The sequence below is a fragment of the Salmo salar genome, chromosome ssa18 (assembly GCF_905237065.1).
Source record: "Salmo salar chromosome ssa18, Ssal_v3.1, whole genome shotgun sequence".
In the NCBI taxonomy this organism is placed as follows: Eukaryota; Metazoa; Chordata; class Actinopteri; order Salmoniformes; family Salmonidae; genus Salmo; species Salmo salar.
The window spans coordinates 24,735,063-24,749,406 of record NC_059459.1 but is presented as its reverse complement, the minus strand read 5'-3'; the positions used below and the strand labels follow the sequence as shown (position 1 = coordinate 24,749,406).

General features: G+C 44.0%; 1 protein-coding gene across 2 annotated transcripts in view; it reads left to right on the top strand.

Moving 5' to 3' along the window:
* The window catches only part of LOC106577125 (pro-neuregulin-3, membrane-bound isoform), a 393,710-nt gene that overhangs the window by 115,053 nt on the left and 264,313 nt on the right, over positions 1-14,344 (top strand). The window lies entirely within an intron of this gene.

Sequence of the window (14,344 nt, the reverse complement as noted above, 5' to 3'; positions counted from 1 at the left end):
GTTACAGAGGGAGGTGTTTAGTCCCAGAGTCCTTAGCTTAGTGATGAGCTTCGTGGGCGTTATGGTATTGAACGCTGAGCTGTAGTAAATGAACAGCATTCTCAAATAGGTGTTCCTTTTGTCCAGGTGAGAAAGAGCAGTGTGGAGTGCGATTGAGATGGATATCTGTGAATATGATGGGGCGGTATGCAAATTGGAGTGGGTCTAGGGTGTCCGGGAGGATGCTGTTGATGTGAGTCATGTCTAGTCTTTCAAAGCACTTCATGGCTACTGACGTGAGTGCCACAGGGTGGTAATTATTTAGGCAGGTTACCTTCGCTTCCTTGGGCACGGGGACTATGCTTGAAACATGTAGGTATTTTGTAAAGTTTTGTTCACATCGGCTAATGAGAGCGTTATCACACAGTCATCCAGAACAGCTGGTGCTCTCGTACATGCTTCCGTGTTGCTTGCCTCGAAGCGAGCATAAAAGGCATTTAGCTCGTCTGGTAGGCTCACGTCACTGGGCAGCTCGCGTTTGGGTTTCCCTTTGTAGTCTGTAATAGTTTTCAAGCCCTGACACATCCGACAAGCGTCTGTGCCGGTGTAGTAGGATTCGACCTTAATCCTGTATTTACGCTTCGCTTGTTTGATGGTTCGTCTGAGGGCATAGCAGGATTTCTTATAAGCGCCCGGATTAGTCTCCCGCACCTTGAAAGCGGCAGCTCTAGCCTTTAGCTTGAAGCGGATGTTGCCTGTAATCCATGATTTCTGGTTGGGATATGTACATACAGTCACTCTGGGGATGACGTCATCGATGCACTTATTGATGAAGCCGATGACTGAGGTGGTGTACTCCTCAATGCCATTGAATGAATCCCGGAACATATTCCAGTCTGTGCTAGCAAAACAGTCCTGTAGTGTAGCATCCGCGTCATCTGACCACTTCCGTATTGAGCGAGTCACTGGTACTTCCTGCTTTAGTTATTGCTTGTAAGTAGGAATCAGGAGGATAGAAATATGGTCAGATTTGTCAAATGGAGGGCGGGGGAGAGCTTTGTATGCATCTCTGTGTGTGGAGTAAAGGTGGTCTCAGATTTTTTTTTCTCTGGTTGCACATGTGACATGCTGGTAAAAATTTGGTAAAACTGATTTAAGTTTGCCTGCATTAAAGTCCCCGGCCACTAAGAGCGCCACTTCTGGGTGAGCATTTTCTTCTTTGCTTATGGCCTTATAGAGTTGGTTGAGACTGGTCTTAGTGCCAGCTTCGTTCTGTGGTGGTAAATAGACAGCTACGAATAATATAGATGAGAACTCTCTTGGTAGAAAGTGTGGTCTACAGCTTATCATAAGATAGGCACAACTTCTTTAATATTACTGTTATTGACAAATAGACACACACCCCCACCCCTCGTCTTACCAGAGGTAGCGTCTCTGTTTTGCGTTTGCATGGAAAATCCCGCTAGCTCAATATTGTCCGTATCGTCGTTCAGCCACTTCTCTGTGAAACATAAGATGTTACAGTTTTTAATCTCCTGTTGGTAGGATAATCTTAATCGTAGGTCCTCAATTTTATTATCAATGGATGGCAGTGGGAGTTTACTCGCTCGCCTATGGATCCTCAGAAGGATGCCCGATCTGAGGCTCCTTTTCCTGCGTCTTTTCTTCACACAAAAAGGTGGGGATCTGGGCCTGTTCCAGTGAAAGCAGGATATCCTATCCTCGGACTCATTAAAGGAAACAGTTTCTTCCAGTCCGCAGTGAGTAATCACTGTTCTGATGTCCAGAAGTTACACAATAAGTTAAAAAATAAGTTACACAAAACGCTAAAAGACTAACAAAATAGCACAATTGGTTGGGAGAATGTAAAACGTCAGCCATGTTCTTCAGCGCCATCTTTACTCATACTTGAGTAAAAGTTAAGATACGGTAATAGAAAATTACTCAGGTAAATGTGAAAGTCACCCAGTAAAATACTACTTCAGTAAAAGTCTTAAAGTATTTGGTTTTAAATATACTTAGATATCAAAAGTAAAAGTATAAATCATTTAAAATTCCTTATATTAAGCAAACCAGAAGGCACTATTTTCTCTTTTTTTTACGGATAGCCAGAGGCACACTCTAACACTCAAACATAATTTACAAACAAAGCAGTAGATGACCATGGATGTTCTCTTGACAAGTGCGTGAATTGGACAATTTTCCTGTCCTGTTAAGCATTCAAAATGTAACAAGCACTTTTAGGTGTCAGGGAACATAGTAGAGTAGAGTATTTTCTTTAGGAATGTGGTGAAGTCAAAGTAAAAGTTGTCAAAAATAAAAATAGTAAAGTACAGATACCAAAGAAATTACTTAAGTAGAACTTGAAAATGTTTTTACTTAAATAGAACTTGAAAGTATTTTTACTTAAGTACTTTACACCAGTGCTCAATTGAGATAATTTCCACACTGCCACGTAGGGCTTCCCGATATGGGCAAATAATCTAGGACTTATTTTTAACGAAATGTTGCAATGCGATTTGACTTGCGAATTAGAGAAAAACTGTTGGAATCATGGAAATAGAAAGACTATTCTAATTCTATAGTTAGAATATAGTAGTGGGCACATTGAATACAGCGTTGTTTGAGGTGAGAACGAATTAAAATGCCAGGCAGGAGATATTGTGACAGGATAGGAACTAAAGGTTGATACGTGTTTCCTTGGGGTACCTATACATTTTGGCTACATTGCATGTTTTCTCTTAGCTACTTCATGTAGCTAACATATTCTTCTTTGATTTAGAAGATACTGTTGCACAAACAACATGCTGATTTAGGTCTACACCATTACTGGTATTATCAGGCTGTATTAGCTAGCTACGTTTGCTCTTACTCGGTACATTTATTAGCTAGCTAGCTATTAGCATTAGCGGCTAACAATTAGTGTCTCACAAGATTTAGGGCAACTTGCTAAGAAAAGACAAACTAGCTGTCTGCTGATGTAAGAAACACAAACTAATAGTGTCATTATAGAACGCTAGTGGATTTATTTTAAGAAGCAAAGTGGAAACAGCATTGTTGTCATCAACATTGACCATGCAGACTAAACATTTTACATTTTAGTCATTTAGCAGACACTCTTATCCAGAGCAATTTACAGTAGTGAATGCATACATTTCATAAATTTTTTCTCCATACTAGTCCCCCATGGAAATCGAACCTACAACCGTGGCGTTGCAAACACCATGCTCTACCAACTGAGCCACACGGGGATGGAATACAAGTGTCTCGTGGTTGATGAACATCAAATGCGCTCCTTGAGTGACAAGGGGGCATGGAAAGTGTCACGGAGAGAAAGAGCAGAGAGAGATGACTCAAGTAACAAAGTAAACTGTAAAAATTGACATTACACATGGCGTATCACATTTAACAAACCAAACGTTCAAGGTAAAGTAAAAACCCAAACCGGTCCTTGCATCAATACCGGTATATCATAAAATGCGTTATACCGCCCAGCCCTAACGCACACACACACCACACACACACACACTACCCTGAACATACATTACCCTTGCTCCACCAAAGGCAGCACACACATGAAGGCACTTGCCTTACTGAGAGATATGGGAACATTTGTAACGGCTGTCTACGGAAGAAGTGGACCAAAATGCGGCGGAGTTAGGGTTCGTCATTTTTAATGTTACGAACACTATGCAATTCACAAAACAACAAAACTGACAGCCAACACAGTCCTGTCAGGTGCAACAACAGTGACAAGCACAATTACCCACACCACACAACGGAAACGTAGGCAACTTATGTGTGACTCCCAATCAACCACAACCCTCTACAGCTGTGCTTGATTGGAAGTCACACGGCCAAAATTAAATGAAACAATAAAACACTCACTCCCTTCTGCCACGTCCTGACCCAACTACACCCTCTACTGGTCAGGACGTGACAGTACCCCCCCCCTCAAGGTGCAGACCCCGGGATGCACCTAAAAAAAGGAAAACACAAAAAAAATCCCCAACAAAAAGGAACACCTAAACAATAAGGGAGGGAAGGGAGGGTGGCTGCCGTCACCGACGGCACTGTGCTACACCCTCCCTCCCCAACCCACCTATCCTGGAGGTGGCTCAGGTGCAGGACGTGGACCTCGCTCCACCTTCGGCGTCGCCCACTCTGTTGGCGCCGATCGCTGCGCCGGGCAGACGGACCACTCGGGCTGACCCTGGCAGACGGACCACTCTGGCTGGGTCGGAAGACATGCGGGCCACTCGGGCTGGGCCGGAGGACAGGAGGGCCACTCGGGCTGGGCCGGAGGACCGGAGGGCCACTCGGGCTGGGCCGGAGGACCGGAGGGCCACTCGGGCTGGGCCGGAGGGCAGGAGGGCCACTCGGGCAGATCCTGACAGGCCGGGCACCCTGGCAGATCAGGGCAGGCGGGCACCTCTGGCAGAACAGGGCAGTCCGGCCACTCTGGCAGAACAGGGCAGTCCGGCCACTCTGGCAGAACAGGGCAGTCCGGCCACTCTGGCAGAACAGGGCAGTCCGGCCACTCTGGCAGAACAGGGCAGTCCGGCCACTCTGGCAGAACAGGGCAGTCCGGCCACTCTGGCAGAACAGGGCAGTCCGGCCACTCTGGCAGAACAGGGCAGTCCGGCCACTCCGGCAGTTCAGCGCAGTCTGGCCACTCCGACGACTGTTGACTGGCGGGCAGCTCCGACGACTGTTGACTGGCGGGCAGCTCCGACGACTGTTGACTGGCGAGCAGCTCCGACGACTGTTGACTGGCGGGCAGCTCCGACTCAGGATTCACCAGGCTGGGGAGACATAACGGAGGCCTGGCTCTGGGCGCAGGCCCTGGACTCACCAGTCTGGGAAGGCCCGCTGGAGGCCTGGTTTGAGGAGGTGGCACAGGAGAGACCAGGGTGGAGAGACCCACTGGAGGACCGGTCCGTGGAGGAGACACGGGCTTGACCAGGATAGGGAGACCCACTGGAGGACTGGTCCGTGGAGGAGACACGGGCTTGACCAGGATAGGGAGACCCACTGGAGTACTGGTCCGTGGAGGAGGCACGGGCTTGACCCGGATAGGGAGACCCACTGGAGTACTGGTCCGTGGAGGAGGCACGGGCTTGACCAGGATGGGAAGACATGCAGGAGGCTTGGTTCTGGGTGTAGGTACAGGATGTGCAGGGCTGGGAAGACATGCAGGAGGCCTGTTTCTGGGCGCAGGCACAGTCTTTACCAGACAACCAGCACGCACCTCAGGACGAGTATGGAGAGCTGCCTCAGGTGACATCATACCCACGACACGCTCATTAGGGCGAATGCCGTACTTTATGCACCACACTAGCAGCTCTCTCATCTCTCTCTCTCCTAATTTTCCCATTAACCCCGTCACAGTCTCTGTCTCATATCCCTCGCTCACCTCCAATGTCATCCCGACTGGCTCTGGTTCCGACCTCAGCTCCACCGACTGTCCCGTGTGCCCCCCCCAAAAAAATTATTGGGGCTGCCTCTCGCGCTCGTTGCGCTCTCTCTCTTCGTAGTATCGCCTCTCCGCTCTCGCCGCTTCAATCTCCCACTGCGGGAGGCGATAATCCCCAGCCTGAGTCCATGGTCCATCTCCGTCCAGGATCTGTTCCCACGTCCATTTGTCCATACCGCAGTAGTCCTGCTGCTCCTTCCTCTTCCGCCGCTTGGTCCTGGTTTGATGGGTAATTCTGTAACGGCTGTCTACGGAAGAAGTGGACCAAAATGCGGCGGAGTTAGGGTTTGTCATTTTTAATGTTACGAACACTATGCAATTCACAAAACAACAAAACTGACAGCCAACACAGTCCTGTCAGGTGCAACAACAGTGACAAGCACAATTACCCACACCACACAACGGAAACGTAGGCAACTTATGTGTGACTCCCAATCAACCACAACCCTCTACAGCTGTGCTTGATTGGAAGTCACACGGCCAAAATTAAATGAAACAATAAAACACTCACTCCCTTCTGCCACGTCCTGACCCAACTACACCCTCTACTGGTCAGGACGTGACAACATTAAACTGTCATATATACTGTCACGCGAACACACATACCCATGAGGACTGATGCACTCTCACAAGTTAAAATAGTGCTGAAGGCATTTATAGGGCTTTAGCATGGTGGTCCACTGTCCTCAGGGACAGGGCTAAAATGAGCAGAGGTGTATTTACCGGCACGCTGTGGACTGGCGCATGACCCCGGTGTGTTTGGGATTTAGAGAGCTGGGGCCGATCCTGCTTACCTCAGGCTGCATTATCTCAGAGCCACTGATCCATGGCCAGATGTAATGTTCTGGAAGACCTGGGTAGAGAGAAAGAGAGGGAGAGTAACTCACTTATATAAACACACTGTTTATAGTACAGTATGCTGAGAGAGAGATACACACTTGCTTAAACACACTCACACAATACACCCTGGCACACTGGGGCGCACACGAGCCCAAACACTCACAAGCTGGTACAGACACGGACACACACAGACACACACAGACACAGAGGCGTTGTCATCTGTGATGGCAGCAGAGTGACTGACCTTGTGTGTTTGATAGAGCACCTGTATGTGCGTGGGTGCGTGCCTGCGTGCGTGTGTGCGTGCGTGTGTGTGTGTGTGTGTGTGTGTGTGTGTGTGTTCAGGGCTACTGTTATTTATCACAAGGCAGAGCCATCCCCTGTGAGAGGAATTAGTGCCTTGGCCAATTACAGCAGCCCTGAGAGATCTCACTGGAACCACATCCCAGGACCTCCACACTAATACCTCTACTAAATTGTTACACTCACTTTACCACAGTGAGACTAAAGCTTATGACTGGGAAGACTCACACAGACACAGTACATCTAAAGAATGTGTCCCCCTGCCAACAATCCATAGGCCTGGTGCCTAACATCAAAGCTGTTATCCGGAATCTGGTTTAAGATACAAGATCCCCAGTCCAGTCATCTTGGTGGACATGATAACGGAAACATTCCCCTGCTAATCTGATCAAATGGGACAGACACTCCTGTGCTGGCAGCTCTGTGTGTGTGTGTGTGTGTGTGTGTGTGTGTGTGTGTGTGTGTGTGTGTGTGTGTGTGTGTGTGGTATTCTTCTCACATCACAGGGCACACACAGGGAGTTATCTATCTCTAAACGGAAACAGGATAGGCTCCCCACTCGTACGCACCAATGACGCCATCTCATCCTCCTCTGTGAGGGATTTCAAAGGATTGCGGCATCCACGCAGAAATAGAAGCTTGAGAGGGTAAAATATAGAAACGGAGCGAGCACAGTACAAAACCAGGCCAGCTTTCATCATCATTAAAACATTCCAACTGCAGCAGTGCAAATTGCAATCACACTGGTTCCCATGCCGTCACAATTACGTTGGACGATTAGAGCCAGATTAAAAAGTAATCAGAGAGTATATGAATGCTGTAATTGTCACTGTCCCGCTGAGGAGACAGACACACATCAATCACAGTGTTCGCCAACCAGCAGGAATTACCACCGTCCATCTTGACCAACTAGACTGCTATTAACTGCCATCTTGTGAAGACGGGAATATGTTGATGTTCTATTAGCCACAACCCACCTGTAAAATGGACATATTACACTTGGAGCGACGGTTGGACAATCAATCGCCACATTTAGAAATATATATTTTTATTCACGTTCTCATACGTACATGTATATTGCGTATAACATACATACAGTACATATACTCAGCTTTAGAAAACAAATCAAATCAATACATTGTCCTGTTCTTTGCTATAAGTGTCAGTGTAGGCGTAGAACTGCATCCCTCTGAACTTCTTTGATCAACCACACGTGTCCTGATCTGTGACAAATGAAGTCCCATTGAGGTCAGAAACCTATTTTACAAGGGAGTTCTGGCCAAAATGCTAATACAGCAGAATGGATCATGACAAAGACAGGTAACATGCCAGAGTCCTAGATGTGAAGAATAAAGAACATAATAAATAATCGAAATTAACACATGAAAGGGCCATGCTGCACGCCGCCATTATATCCTACTGTTTGCTATACTGGGTATTACACCCCCAGAATGCATCTACAAACACAATGATGAAAACTTCTACTGTACTGTATTGCACGCCTGGGTGCCTGCTACTGAGCTCTCCACAGCTTTCTATTTCTCTCCCAGACTCTCCTCCCCAAAGTCTTTCACTCTGTTGTGTGTGTGTGTGTGTGTGTGTGTGTGTGCGTGTGTGTGTGTGTGTGTGCGTGTGCGTGTGCGTGTACGTGTACGTGTTCCCGAGGGGTTGATAGATGTATGTTTGTTCTGCATTAAATGATCAGTCTTCTTTATTTCCCGGATGTGGGGATATGTGATTGTCAGATTTGTCTGAGCAGTAGAGCAGCAGTGAACATCTTCTTTCTTTTTTATTGGCTCGCCATGGTAACTTACATCGCAATGCAGATTTAATCCTCACTCCATACTGCTTCCTGTTCACGACGTACCGCCTGCCTCCCTGCTGATGCTCCACAGGGACACGGATGTTGTTAATGTGTGTGTTTGTCTCTGAGGTTTGATGTTTGTATTAGACCACGGCTAAGCCCAATATTCCCTGTCTATCCTTGTATTGGGTCTAGAGAGGGATATTATGGTCTGATGCTGTAGGGGGGCTCGGTCAAGAGCAAGGGTTACCGTGTTAAAGGAATGCCCTGCTGGGAATGTGTTATTGGTACTCCATTAGCTTTCAATACATTTTTCCCCTCTGCCAACCATAAAATGAGAGAGAATAAAGTATTTTATTGTATGTTATTGTATTGCTTAGTGTTCACAGCTTCTTCCACCAGTGTCTATATGCATTGGTTAAATAGGGGATTATGGACACACAATGTGTGTGTTGTTAGTAGTTCTTTGTCCATGAAAATAGCCTTGTTCTTTACTGTCTGCTTCTCTTCAATTCTAACACGCCACTTAGAACATGACAGTGTCCTCCATGAAGATTGTCTGTGTGTGTGTGATGTGGGTGTGTGTGTGTGAGTGTTTGTATGTGCGTGTCTGCGTGCTCATGCATGTTTATTGAGTAATACAGAGCCTCTTGGCAGGTTGTGTTGCAGTACGTGAAGTTAGTTGGGACTTTGGACCATTATTTCTTCTAAGCATCTTCTTGTTTGTTCAGACGATGTCACAATGTGCTGATCCTGCGGATGAATTCTACACTACTATTCTACTGATCCATTATGTCTGTGATTCTACTCAATGATCCATTGTGTCTGTGATTATAATGGAAAAAATAATGGACCATGATGCATTTGCTCCACATAATGAGGTTCGACCCCTAGACATCAGTAATGTAATTTGTTTCCTCCATATATGCTATTCTACCGCACTATTGTTTAGCTTTTTAACAGTTTTCTGAATGTAGACTTCATCAATAAACAGCAAACTTTTAATAAGAAATCACAAAGGCATATATTATGGGTCTTTAATAAAAAATAAAATTCTATTATTTACAATATATAAATGTATTTGTACAACTTGATGTACCCTTTCTTCCTGTCTATGTAAATACAAGAGAAGGGTTGCAAAATTCTGTAAACTTTCAATAAATTCCCTGGTTTTCCAGAAATCCTGGTTGGAGGATTCCGAATATTCTGCATATTCCTTCCTAATTCTGGGAATCCTCCAGAGTGCTATATGTAAATACAACAGTGACTCATTATAAGTGACTCATTATAAGTATTTGTTTGAATACAATTAACTCACTGACATTATGCATTATGCATATATTAACTGTATTGCTACTGTGCGAGGTTTATCATTCTAATTTCTCTTCCTGTTTTTCTCTCTCTTTTCGGTCCTGTGTTCATCCACTCTCTGCCCTGCATTCTTTCTACCCTGCAGGTAAGTTTCACTATTATTATTATTATTATTATTGTTGTTGTTGTTGTTGTTGTTGTTGTTGTTATTATTATTAATCTACTGTTATTTTGAGCCAGATATACTGGTAGCTGTTTCAATTGGCATCAATTAATGTGTTGTTCCTCACTTCCAATAAGTCAGTATTCTGTTACAACACTAGCATCATGGGAAGATCCTACTGGTTGGCTGCAGCTGCTACATGTGACCCTGGAGTGTGTATGTCACTGATTACCAGTGCTGTATGGCTGTCTCGAGGCCTGGCCTTCACCAGTCCCTATCTACCCCTTCTGTTGCTACACTATCAGTCACACCAGTGTTTTCTGGGCTACAGAAGCTTGTATTCAAACAGGGGCTCTGGCCAGCTGGTGGCTACTGTGTAGCCGGTAAGGATGGACATGAGTAATCGAGTACTGGAACTGACGTCAAAACTCAATCTTTAACCAGAGATAAAAATACTGTAAAACTATTTGGTCAAAATGTTGTCTTACAGACAACATTAATTTGCTTTGACTCTAGTGTTCCATTTGTAAATGTGCATTTGCGGGGCACAACAGAAAATAAAGCCAAGCATCAAACAGTTTTCTCCCTAAATTCCCTTTCCCCCTCTGTCTCACTTACTCAATTGCCTTCCGACCGTTCCCTCTACACATTAGTGCTGATTGCGCACACCTAGGCCTACGTAAATGAATGCCTATAAAATGTATCTAACTGATGGGATACACAAACTACATTCCTTGCCAAATGATGACAGTTTTATCATTAATTCAAAATGGACTGGTTGACTAAAGTTGGGAAAAATGTGTTCCAACAAGGAGTTTTGGAATCTAATATCTGTTTAGGCTACTTTGCTGAAAATAGACAGGTTCCACACAGAAAATATACAAAAACATTCGTTTGAGAAAGACAAAGAGCGTATTTTCATCAGAATCAAGAGCAGGAAGAATAAACTAAATTGAATGTCTGTATATCAAAAAGAAGACAGATTTTGGTTTGTAATAAGACCCTCTTTTCTGCAAAACAAGGCTATGCCACAGCCCAACCATAGGCTTCTTCAACCAAGTGCCACTGCTGAGGTTACTGCCATTTAGAAGATTGTGTTCCATAATATAATGTAACCAGTTGATATTACGGTTTCATTTAAATGGAACCTAATTTTGTATTGACTGAATTTACAGTATATGGGGCGATTTAGCCATTAGGATCTGTGATGGTTATAATAAACTAGGCACTGTTGCTCACTGTTGGCATATACTGTACCAATCAAAAGTTTGGACACACCTAGTCAGGGTTTTTCTTTATTTTTACTATTTTCTACATTGTAGAATAATAGTGAAGATATCAAAACTATGAAATAACACATACGGAATCATGTAATAACCAAAAAATAAGTAGCCATCCTTTGCCTTGATGACAGCTTTGCATACTCTTGGCATTCTCTCAACCAGCTTCATGAGGTAGTCACCTGGAATGCATTTCAATTAACAGGTGTACCTTGTTAAAACCTGTTGGGGTGTAGGGGGCAGTATTTTCACGGCCGGATGAAAAACGTACCCAATTTAAACAGGTTACTACTCTGGCCCAGAAACTAGAATATGCATATTATTAGTAGATTTGGATAGAAAACACTCTGAAGTTTCTAAAACTGTTAGAATGGAAACAGAACTCATATGGCAGGCAAAAACCTGAGAAAAATCCAAGCAGGAAATGGAAATTCTGAAAAGTAGTTATTTTGATTCTCTATCAAAACTACAGTGTCTGTGGGGTGACGTTGCACTTCCTAAGGCTTCCATTGGCTGTCAACAGCCTTCAGAAAGTGGTTTGAGCATTCTCCTGTCACTGGGCAGATAATAGGAGCTCAGTTACTCAGTGGACTGCCTGGCAACAAAGGGATTGAATATGCGCTGTCACACAAGGGCGCCGTTCCTTCTTTTTCTTCTTGAATGAATATGCTATTGTCCGGTTGGAATATTATCGCAATTTTACGTTAAAAATACCATAAAGATTGATTTTAAACAGCGTTTGACATGCTTCTAAGTACGGTAATGGAACATTTTGACTTTTCGTCTCTGGTATCGCGCTCGCGCGGTATGCCTTTGGATAGTGACCTGAACGCACGAAGAAAACTGAGGTATTTGGACATAAATATGGAGTATTTCGAACAAAAACAACATTTCTTGTGGAAGTAGCAGTCCTGGGAGTGCAATCTGACGAAGATCAGCAAAGGTAAGACAATATTCCTAATACTAATTCTGAGTTTAGGTTGCCCCGAACTTGGCGGGTGTCTGTATAGCTCGCTGTGATGGCTGAGCTATGTACTCAGAATATTGAAAAATGTGCTTTCTCTGTAAAGCTATTTTAAAATCTGACACAGCGGTTGCATCCAGGAGTAGTCTATCTATAATTCTTTAAATAATTGTTATATATTTTGTCAATGTTTATGATGAGTATTTTTGTAAATTGATGTGCACATTCACTGGAGTTTTGGTGGGAATACATTTTCTGAACATCACGTGCCAATGTAAAATGCTGTTTTTGGATATAAATATGAACTTTATCGAACAAAACATACATGTATTGTGTAACATAATGTCCTAGGAGTGTCATCTGATGAAGATCGTCAAAGGTTAGTGCTTCATTTAGCTGTGTTTTGGGTTTTATTGACACGTCCTTCCTTGGAAAATGGCTGTGTGATTATTTTTGTCTATGTACTCTCCTAACATAATCTAATGTTTTGCTTTTGCTGTAAAGCCTTTTTGAAATCGGACAATGTGGTTACATCAAGGAGAAGTGTATCTTTAAAATGGTGTAAAATAGTTATATGTTTGAGAAAGTTGAATTATGACATTATGTTGTTTTTGAATTTGCCGCCCTGATATTTCACTGGCTGTGTCCCGCAGGTGGGACGCTACTGTCCCACGTAGCCCATAGAAGTTAAAGGTTAAATAGTGGAATTTATTTCCTTCTTAATGTGTTTGAGCCAATCAGTTATGTTGTGACAAGGTAGAGTTGGTATACAGAAGATAGCCCTTCTGTATACCAAGTCCATATTATGGCAAGTAGAGCTCAAATGAGCAAAGAGAAACAACATTCAATCATTAGTTTAAGATATGAAGGTCATTCAATCCAGAATATTTCAAGAACATTGAACGTTTCTTCGAGTGCAGACGTAAAAACCATCAAGCACTATGATGAAACTGGCCCTCATGAGGACCGCTACAGGAAAAGAAGACCCAGAGTTACCTCTGCTGCAGAGGATAAGTTCATTAGAGTTACCAGCCTCAGCAATTGCAGTCCAAATAAATGCTTCACAGAGTTCAAGTAAAGGACACATCTCAACATCAACTGTTCAAAGGAGACTGCGTGAATCAGGCCTTCATGGTCAAATTACTGCAAAGAAACCACTACTAAAAGGACACCAATAATAAGAAGAGACTTGCTTGGGCCAAGAAAAGCAATCAATGGACTTTAGACCGGTGGAAATCTGTCCTTTGGTCTGATGGTTCCAAATTTGAGATTTTTGGATCTAACCGCTGTGTCTTTGTGAAACGCAGAGTAGGTGAACGGATGATCTCTGCTTGAGTGGTTCCCACCGTGAAGCATGGAGGAGGAGGTGTGATGGTGTGGGGGTGCTCTGCTGGTGACACTGTGATTTATTTAGAATTCAAGGCACACTTAATCAGCATGGCTACCACAGCATTCTGCAGCAATACGCCATCCCATCTGGTTTGCGCTTAGTGGGACTATCATTTGTTTTTAAACAGGACAATGACCCAACGAACCTCCAGGCTGTGTAAGGGCTATTTGACCAAGAAGGAGAGTGATGGAGTGCTGCATCAGATGACCTGGCCTCCACAATCACCCAACCTTAACCCAATTGAGATGGTTTGGAATGAATTGGACCGCAGAGTGAAGGAAAAGCAGCCAACAAGTGTTCAGCATATGTGGGAACTCCTTCAAGACTGCTGGAAAGCGTTCCAGTTGAAGCTGGTTGAGAGAATGCCAAGAGGTGTGCAAAGCTGTCATCAAGGCAAAAGGTGGCTACTTTGAAAAATACTTTTTGGATTACTACATGATTTGATATGTGTAATTTCATAGTTTTGATGTCTTTGCTATCATTCTACATTGTAGATAATAGCAAAAATAAAGAAAAACCCTTGAATGAGCAGATGTGTCCAAACTTGTGACTGGTACTGTAGATAAATGGGCACATATTTTTTTCCAGTGCAGGCCTGGAAAAGAAGAAATAGCTTCTTCTTTTTTATTTCAGTAATCCAATAAAAAAAGTTACTGTAAAATAAAGTACTGTAAAAATCCAAAAATGGCAAATGCCCATCCCTAGTAGCCAGGGAAGAGACTGGCTCTGTTGTGTTTAAGTGGAGTCAGAGAGGGATTTTAACATGAAAGGACCAGGCTAACCTCCTTCTCTCTATGATGCTGTGCAGACATTGTGTGATTGAATGCAGAATCT